Genomic DNA, 8,225 nt, shown 5'->3' with positions numbered 1-8,225 from the left:
TTTATAGAGTTTTAGCTTATTCTTGGTCTAAAATAATACACAACACAAAATCAACCCCAATAACCTAAAAAATCTCGAATTATATCTTAATCCCAATCTCAGGCCAATTTATGATTGTCCCACCCAATCCTAGGGCTTTCCTATTAATAATTCATCTAGAACTACCGATTTTATGGTTATACCATATAATTATGGTAATATAACCATGAAAGAATAATTTATAAACAAAATTCGAGGTTTCTACACCCAACAGTTCTTGGAACTCGAGATGTTTCATCCTAAGTCAAGTTAAACCCTTCCCTAAGGCCCGTAACTATCGATCCTAAGGTGTAGAAATTGAAGTACTAGATTAGGGAGACAAATTACTTACCTTTACGAAAAATTCAGATGAAAGACTAATGTAAATCTCCCTAATTTACCTCTGCATTCCCCCCCAAAAACATTTTAGTGTCAAAATGAGTGGTTTTGAGTAATTTTCTATATTTACAACAACGCACCCCGCCATTTCCGCTAGCAGAATCTGCTTATTTTAATGGGAATTTCTCTTACCGCTATAGTGGCGTGTCACCGCTATAGCGGCTGACAAGGGACAAAACCACGAAAATCCTTCCAATTCTGCCCATTTCGCAATACACCTACATACCTTGATGTTTCAGACCAACCCTTTCACGTCAAGTTCAATATCGAGAGTTTTACTCACTCAAATTCAATTTCAAAAAGTCCAAAAGACACCTAACATGTAGAAAAAGTAAAACCCACTCAAATTAGAAATATTGCCCAATCCTTTTCCATATTGCCCAAGACTTTACCTTGTTTAAATTTCTTCCGAGCCTAGCCTAAGTTAAAATTTTCAATTCTCCAATCCGAAATTGTTCTCGCGCAATTTCTTTTACTATTAACTTACCCCCTTGACGTTTCAGACCAACCCTTTTACATCAAGTTCGATATCGAAAGTTCTATCACTCAAATTCAATTTCAAAAAGTCCAACGGACTCATAACGTGTTAGAAAAAGTAAAACCTACTCAAACTTAGAAATATTACCTAATCCTTTCTCATATTTCCCTAGACTTCACCTCGCTTACATTTCGTCTGAGCCTAGCCTAGCTTAAAATTTTCAACTCTCCAATCCGAAAGTTTTCTCGCCCAATTTCTTTTACTATTAACTTGCCCATAACAACATGAAGTGTCATTATAATAAATATCAATTTACCCATTATTCATCCTCGAATGATCAAATAAGAAAAGATAAATCGAGAAGAAGATAGTACATGAATCCTCAAATAAGTGAGAGTACTTGTCCCATATGGCTTTCTCGATTTTTCAAGTGGCTTCTTCAACTAGACAATGCTTCTATTGAACCTTCATCGATCTGATTTCCTTCGTCCTCAACTTTCGAACATCCTGATCAAGAATAACAACTGGCGGCTCCTTCTCATACTGAAGGTCATTATCGAATTTCACTTAATAATGTACTCCCCATTTCTATGGTATCTCTTCAGCATGGATACATGGAAAATTGGATGGACTCTGAATAAACTGGGCGATAATGCTAACCTTTAAGACACTGGCCCCACACTTTCGAGAACTTCAAATGGATCGCTATGTCAGGGGATAAGTTTACCATTCTTGAAAAATCTCATTACTCCTTTCATTAGTGACACTTCCAATAGAACTTGTTCACCAACCTAAAAGGCCATGTCCCTTACCTTGTGGTTTGCATATTCCTTTTGCCTACTCTGGAATGCCAACAACTTGGTTTGGATACCTCTTACTTTTTCCTGAGCTTCTCTTACCAAGTCAATATCTAGAGGTTTCATGTCACCTACCTCAAATCACCCTATGGGCGATCTGCAGTCCCTCCCATAAAGTGCCTCGAATGGAGCCATGTCAATATTGGAGTGATAAATGTTGTTGTGTAAACAATTTACACAACGGTAAGATCTAATCCCAATTTCCCTCTAAATTAATCACGCATGCTCTCAACATGTCCTCCATAACATGAATCATCCTCTCTAACAGATCATCCATTTGAGGATTAAAGTTTTGATAAAAGTGAGTTGGGTACCCAACTCACCATGTAACTTGCCCAGAATGTAGAAGTAAAATGCATACCTTTATTTAAAATGATGGAAAGGAGCACCCCGTGCAGCCTCACTATCTACTTAGAAGAGTCGGACCAGAAAATATTTGAGTAGTAGCTTAAAAATTTTGAGGCTTAGCCAAACTTGGATGGAATTTAAGTCAGGAGAGGTCTAGGGCAATACGTTAATGGATTGGGATTTTATTTTTGAGTTTGATTGCATGATCCGGTAGTCAAGACATTAAGGAGTCCGTACAACTTTACAGAATTAAATTTGGGCGAGTAAAACATTTAAAATTGATCTTGATGTGACATGACTGTATTAGAATGTCAAGGTTTGAGGTTGTGTTGCAAAATGAGGATTTGGAACAGGAATTCCGAGTCTCTGTCTCTGTGTAATCCGCTGTGGTGGAAATTCTTCTGCTATGGCAGGGGTTGCTATAGCGGGATGAGGTTGCTATAGCGGGCCAGGCACGAACTTAAAAGATAAAAATTCCCCAAAACGATATTATTTTCTACAACTTCATTTTTGAAGAGCAAATGGCGACTTAGGGTTGTTTTTTTCACTTTTCCACCAAGTCTTTTTGTAAAGGTAAGTTAATCATTCCTCTAACTTGTAACTCGATTCTTAGACTTTATAATGTATGAAAATTATCTCAAGGGAAGGTTTTGACCTAAAATTAATGGTGGAAAAAACCTAATTGGGGGAGATGATCATGAAATTGGCCAAGAGTTAGGATTTTGATATAATTCAAGTAATATAGGCCATTTTTCATTCATTTCATGTATTCTTTATTTGTTTTAGACCTACAACAAGCCAAAGCATTGAAAAAAGGGAAAGTTTCCATTCTTTAGAGTTCCAAGGCTTGTTTTGAGGTAGGTGATGGTTGTGTTTTTTTTGTTTGTGTTATATGTGTCTGTTAATTACTTCACTCGTATTGCATGCTTAATATGTGACTAGGGATAAGGAAAGAACATGAATTGAAATGACATCTTATGATTAATTTGCATGCAATGAATGTATTACTTTTTTGTACAAGTGTGTGTGCCTATTTATTGTGGTTGTGATTGTGATTTGTGAATTCATGTTGGATCGGGTATCATGCCGGTACAATTGAATCGAGTATCATGCCGGTACATTTGGATTGGGTCCAGGCGGGTACACTAACTATTGAAATGGGTACCATATCGGTATATTAATAGTTTGGGTATGAGTTTCATGAAGAGGGCCATTGTTGACTGCTGAATTGTGATTGAATAGCTTTACGTGTATAATGATTTAAGAGTTAGCATATATATATATATATATATATATATATATATATATATATATATTGTTGCCTTACTATGTTGTAGTTCTTGTCTATATTTCATTTATTGTAAATGTCGGTGATCCTACCAAAACACTGTGGTTGTGTACTGATATTGCACTTGCTCTTTGTTTATTGAGTACAAGGCATATTCAGACGGCTGTTGAGAAATCTCAGATAGGAGATCGTTGATCATCGAATTCAAGGGGGATCAACCAGTTCTTTCAGGTTGTCATGGATTCATCCTAGTTCTTAGTCCTTTGACTCATACTTTTAGACTATTATTTTATAGTTATTGTTCCGGGGTTGCATCCCCTTATCTTAGACCTTTAGTTAGAGTTTTTGGTACAATGACTTTCAGGTTCTAGGGAGTAATTTTCACATTTTGTTTGATAATTTTCTTAGTTTATGAGAACTCAGTTTTTAAACTATATTTAAGTTATTTCCACTCGTTAAATGAATGTTTTGGTCTATAGCTATTTTCTTGTTTGGTTAGTTTTGGTTCTCCTACTAGCGGGTTAGTGTGGGTGCTACTCACGATGGGTGAGGGTAGTGAAAATAGACGAACGGTTTGATGCATTGAAAACTAGACTCATAGACCTTCGATTTCTAGGTCGTGGGTCTCCTAACTCCTTATAGATTGGGAGAAAAGCTCTGGGACATTTGATCCAAATTTAAGAGAAATCTATAAAACAAAACTTGAGATAACTTTCACCAACTTAACTTCAAAACTTAAAATCACTAGAAGAAATAAGACTTATTGTGGCGCCAAACGTCGCTACAAAATGATCCAAAGTCGTTGCTAATGGTATATAGCAGCGACAATTGCTCCGTTCGTAGTAGTTCCATAACTAAAGGTTATTTGTGACGATTAAACAACGTCGCCACAATAAAACTCCATCTGTGGCGACATAATTCGTCACAATATATAAATAAATATGCCACAAAAAATAATAATTTACAACACAAATATTTAGAAAGTCGCTCCTAAAATATGACCTATAGTGGCGACATAGTTGCCACAAAATCGTATACGATAACTGTGGCAACTGTTATGTCGCTCCTAAAATATGACCTATAGTGGCGACATAGTTGCCACAAAAGCTTACACGCTAACTGTGGCTACTGTTATGTCGCTCCTAAAATATGGCCTATAGTGGCGACATAGTTGCCACAAAATCGTATACGATAACTGTGGCAACTGTTATGTTGCTCCTAAAATATGACCTATAGTGGCGACATAGTTGCCACAAAAGCTTACACGCTAACTGTGGCTACTGTTATGTCGCTTCTAAAATATGGCCTATAGTGGCGACATAATTGCCACAAAAGCTTATACGCTAACTGTGGCTACTGTTATGTCGCTGATAAATATTGATATTAATTAGTAGCATCTCCTATCGCTGCAAAAAAGTATAAACTATTAACATCAACTTTTATGTCGCTGCTACACGTCATTAATTAACAGCCGCAAAAATCCACTAAATATCAGTGGCAACTTTTTTGTCATTGCAAAAGGTAATATTCATCTCGTTACTATAGACCAATATTTAGTATTTTAAAAACAAATTCTCTAAAATTAGTATATATATAGATATTAAAAACATCTAATATATAGTATTTCACAAAATTAGAACAAAAGCATTTACGAGTACGTACATATTAGCTAGTACTTCAGTTATCATTGTATCTCACAAAATTAGAACAAAAGCATTTCGTGTTTGCATATACAAGTACAAAAAGCAAAAAATCCCATTGCACGCCTTCAAACTACTTCTTGATTGGGCCCCATTGCATAAGAACCTTGTCCCTGAAAATAGAAAAACAATATCAACTTCCTCGAATGACTTCAATGTCTCAAACTGTCTTTCATAGTATTCCTTTTCTCCTATAATCAGTAAAAAAGTAGTCAAAAGAGGACTGAGGATGTTAAAGATAGGAGCTTTTCATATAGCTTCTATTGAGTCCTAATTTAACATCAAACAGTACTTAGTCTACAGAAAAGGAAAATTACCACTTTTTTCCTTGCAAGAACATGTTTCTTGGGATGTTACTCTTCATATCCCAACCTAAAATCTTAACTTTTCCTTATACTTCACAACATAAAGTAGCAGCTAAAGCAACAATATTTTGTAAATAACAACTAAAAGAAGCAAGATTTTGACTCCAAAAATGGAAACACAGAAACTAAAAAGTTTACAAAACCAAAACCTACAATAACACAAGACTTGAGCACTTTATCTGGAAGCCTTAACAAAAAATCATGCCTTAGTGACTTATTAAATGAGTTTCGCCGGCTAAAACCAAGAAAAGCTTTCCCAAAAGTGTCCTATAGATAATGATGAGGTTGTTGATAGCTTATCAGAAGCCTTCACTAGTTTCCAGTAAATAGATAACACAAAAAACTTCCAACAATCTTCCACTTACTGTTGATAACTAAAGTACTTCTTGTTGGCCATAGGCCATAGCTTTGTTGGATTCGGCATCTCTAAAGCCATGGAAAGCTTTTCAGAAAACATTTCAGTTGTTGGATTTCCCTAATAACTAGTCCAACTTTTAATGTAACTATTTTCTACACGAAGATAACAATTTATTATATTCCAAAAGAGCAAGAGAAAGTACCTATTGCATTCTAGTCATAATAGCAGCCACTTGTTCTTGGAACATCTTGTCTACCTCGCCTTTCATGTGTTCACGCTCCTCTTCTAATTTTTTTTGCAAATCTTCTTTCATATTCTTTTTTAAATCAGCAGTCATTTGTTCATGTTCTTCTTGTAACTTTCGATCCATATCAGCTTACATCTCTTGACGAATACTTTCCATTGCCGAAGATACACTTGCCTCTATGTCTGACTGATGTAGTTGAGTCTTTTTAGGAGGCTTCTTTCCATATCCTTTTCCCCGAACATAGCCTGATCTCTCACCGAGAACCGATGATAAAATCTCATCCCTAGTCATGGGATGCTCGATCTCTTTAGATTGTTGTTCAACAACAAGTTGTTGAAGTTGATCCTGCAATAACATTTAATTATTTCACCAAAACATAACGTACATATTGAAAGTAACTTTGGACTTTCTTTGGTCCAGCTTTTGGACTTCTTCCAATGCAAACATGTATTCCGAGAAGCAAACTTCCCTGCAGATACATTGTCCAAATGCATTCATATGCTTGAACATACATAATATTTCTATAATTTTCAGCAACTACCACAAGAAACTACGGGCTATATCAAGTTGGACAAGCTAGGGATGGCAAGTTTTAGAAGAAGAAAACTCAACCTCCTTGAACTCTTCTTACAGCTTTAGTGCTCTAACTTCTTCTTCTTCAATTTGGATATCTCTATTTCATAGCTATATCGACTTTAAAGATTTAATAGTTAGGACCTTTGTAAAGGGAAGAGTCCCTCGTTTATAGCTTTCCTAGACTAAACAACTTATCATTAGAGATAAGGACTAGATTAGGTATTTCTGCTCTGTTTCTGCTGTGCAGGTACATTGCAGACCTGCAACACTTGATATAGCACTTGGAATTCCTCTCTTGTTTGCTTTCATTGTGCAGGTAAATAAAGTGTTGCAGCACTTTATGACTTTGTTGTCGAATTACAACAGACATCTAGAACCTGCAGGTTGATTTAGTATGGTGCAATAGAGTGGATTACTACATCAACAACTAAGTTTACTGCAGAGCTGCAACATCCAACAACAAATACCTCAACTACACAACCATGTACACATCTACAATACAACCATACTTGGAACCTTTAGCATCCAACAACCTGCAACACCTTACAATAGTCATCCTCATTTTCACCTTCAGAACCTGCAGAAATATGGGGCAGTAACTACAGCTGCAGTTAAGTCCTCAATGGTGTTCTCATTTCCATGTCTTCAAGGGTGTTTATTTACATAGACAAAGAAACTTTACAGCTGATGTTTTGCCCAAACACAGCCACAAATCCAAAGAAGAAAGATTACATATTGAAGTAGACAAGGTGAAAATGACTATCTTGAGAAGAAGTTGTCTCCAAAAAAAAGAATAAAGTAACTTGTAGTAGATCAAAAAGATAATAAGGTAATGTCTTTAGGGAATTACATGAATCTGTTGGGATTGCGGATCCAACCATACACGTTCTCCATTGTCTTTTTTACGTGTATGCTGAATCTCCCAGATTTTATCTGGTGTGTCTTTTTCTCCCGATTCAGGATTTCTCTACAATATAGTTCAATAACAAAAAAAATATATAAGCAAATAATCATATAAATAACAAGAAGTATATGTAATTATAGAAGAACAAATGTGTTTTCACCGTAGCTTCCTCTACTTCTGCAAATGATCGCGTCCCACAAGAATGCTTAGTTATCTATTTTTCTCTATTTTTTTTGTTTCTCTCACTAACAACCTGTACTAAGTCAAGAGATCAGAAAATATTTATGCTAGTCTAGATAGCTACTGAAATATGTCATGTTTTCCATGTAAGCATATGTCTAAGATTATAGAGTGGGAAACAATGTTTTGGTTATAATAAAGTTACCTTGAATTTCTCACTGCCAAAATACTTAACTAGGTATTTCCAGTCCTCCAACTCAACATCCTCAGGTCGATGAGACAATCTTTCTTCATCAGTATCATAGGCAGAGTAAGAATTATGCAATCAAGCTTTCCATGCCCTAAAAAGTCTTTGAATAGTGCTTATCACAAAGCCTTGTAACTTATGTTCTCGCAGTCCACCACAAAATTCAAATTTGTCCTGAACACATTATAATATTAAATTTGATAAATTAAGTAATTTAAAGACAATACAAAATGGAAAGTAATTTATTACCTTAACCTTAT

Source organism: Solanum dulcamara, chromosome 6, assembly GCF_947179165.1.
Source record: "Solanum dulcamara chromosome 6, daSolDulc1.2, whole genome shotgun sequence".
In the NCBI taxonomy this organism is placed as follows: domain Eukaryota; kingdom Viridiplantae; phylum Streptophyta; class Magnoliopsida; order Solanales; family Solanaceae; genus Solanum; species Solanum dulcamara.
Note: the sequence above shows the minus strand (reverse complement) of the source record.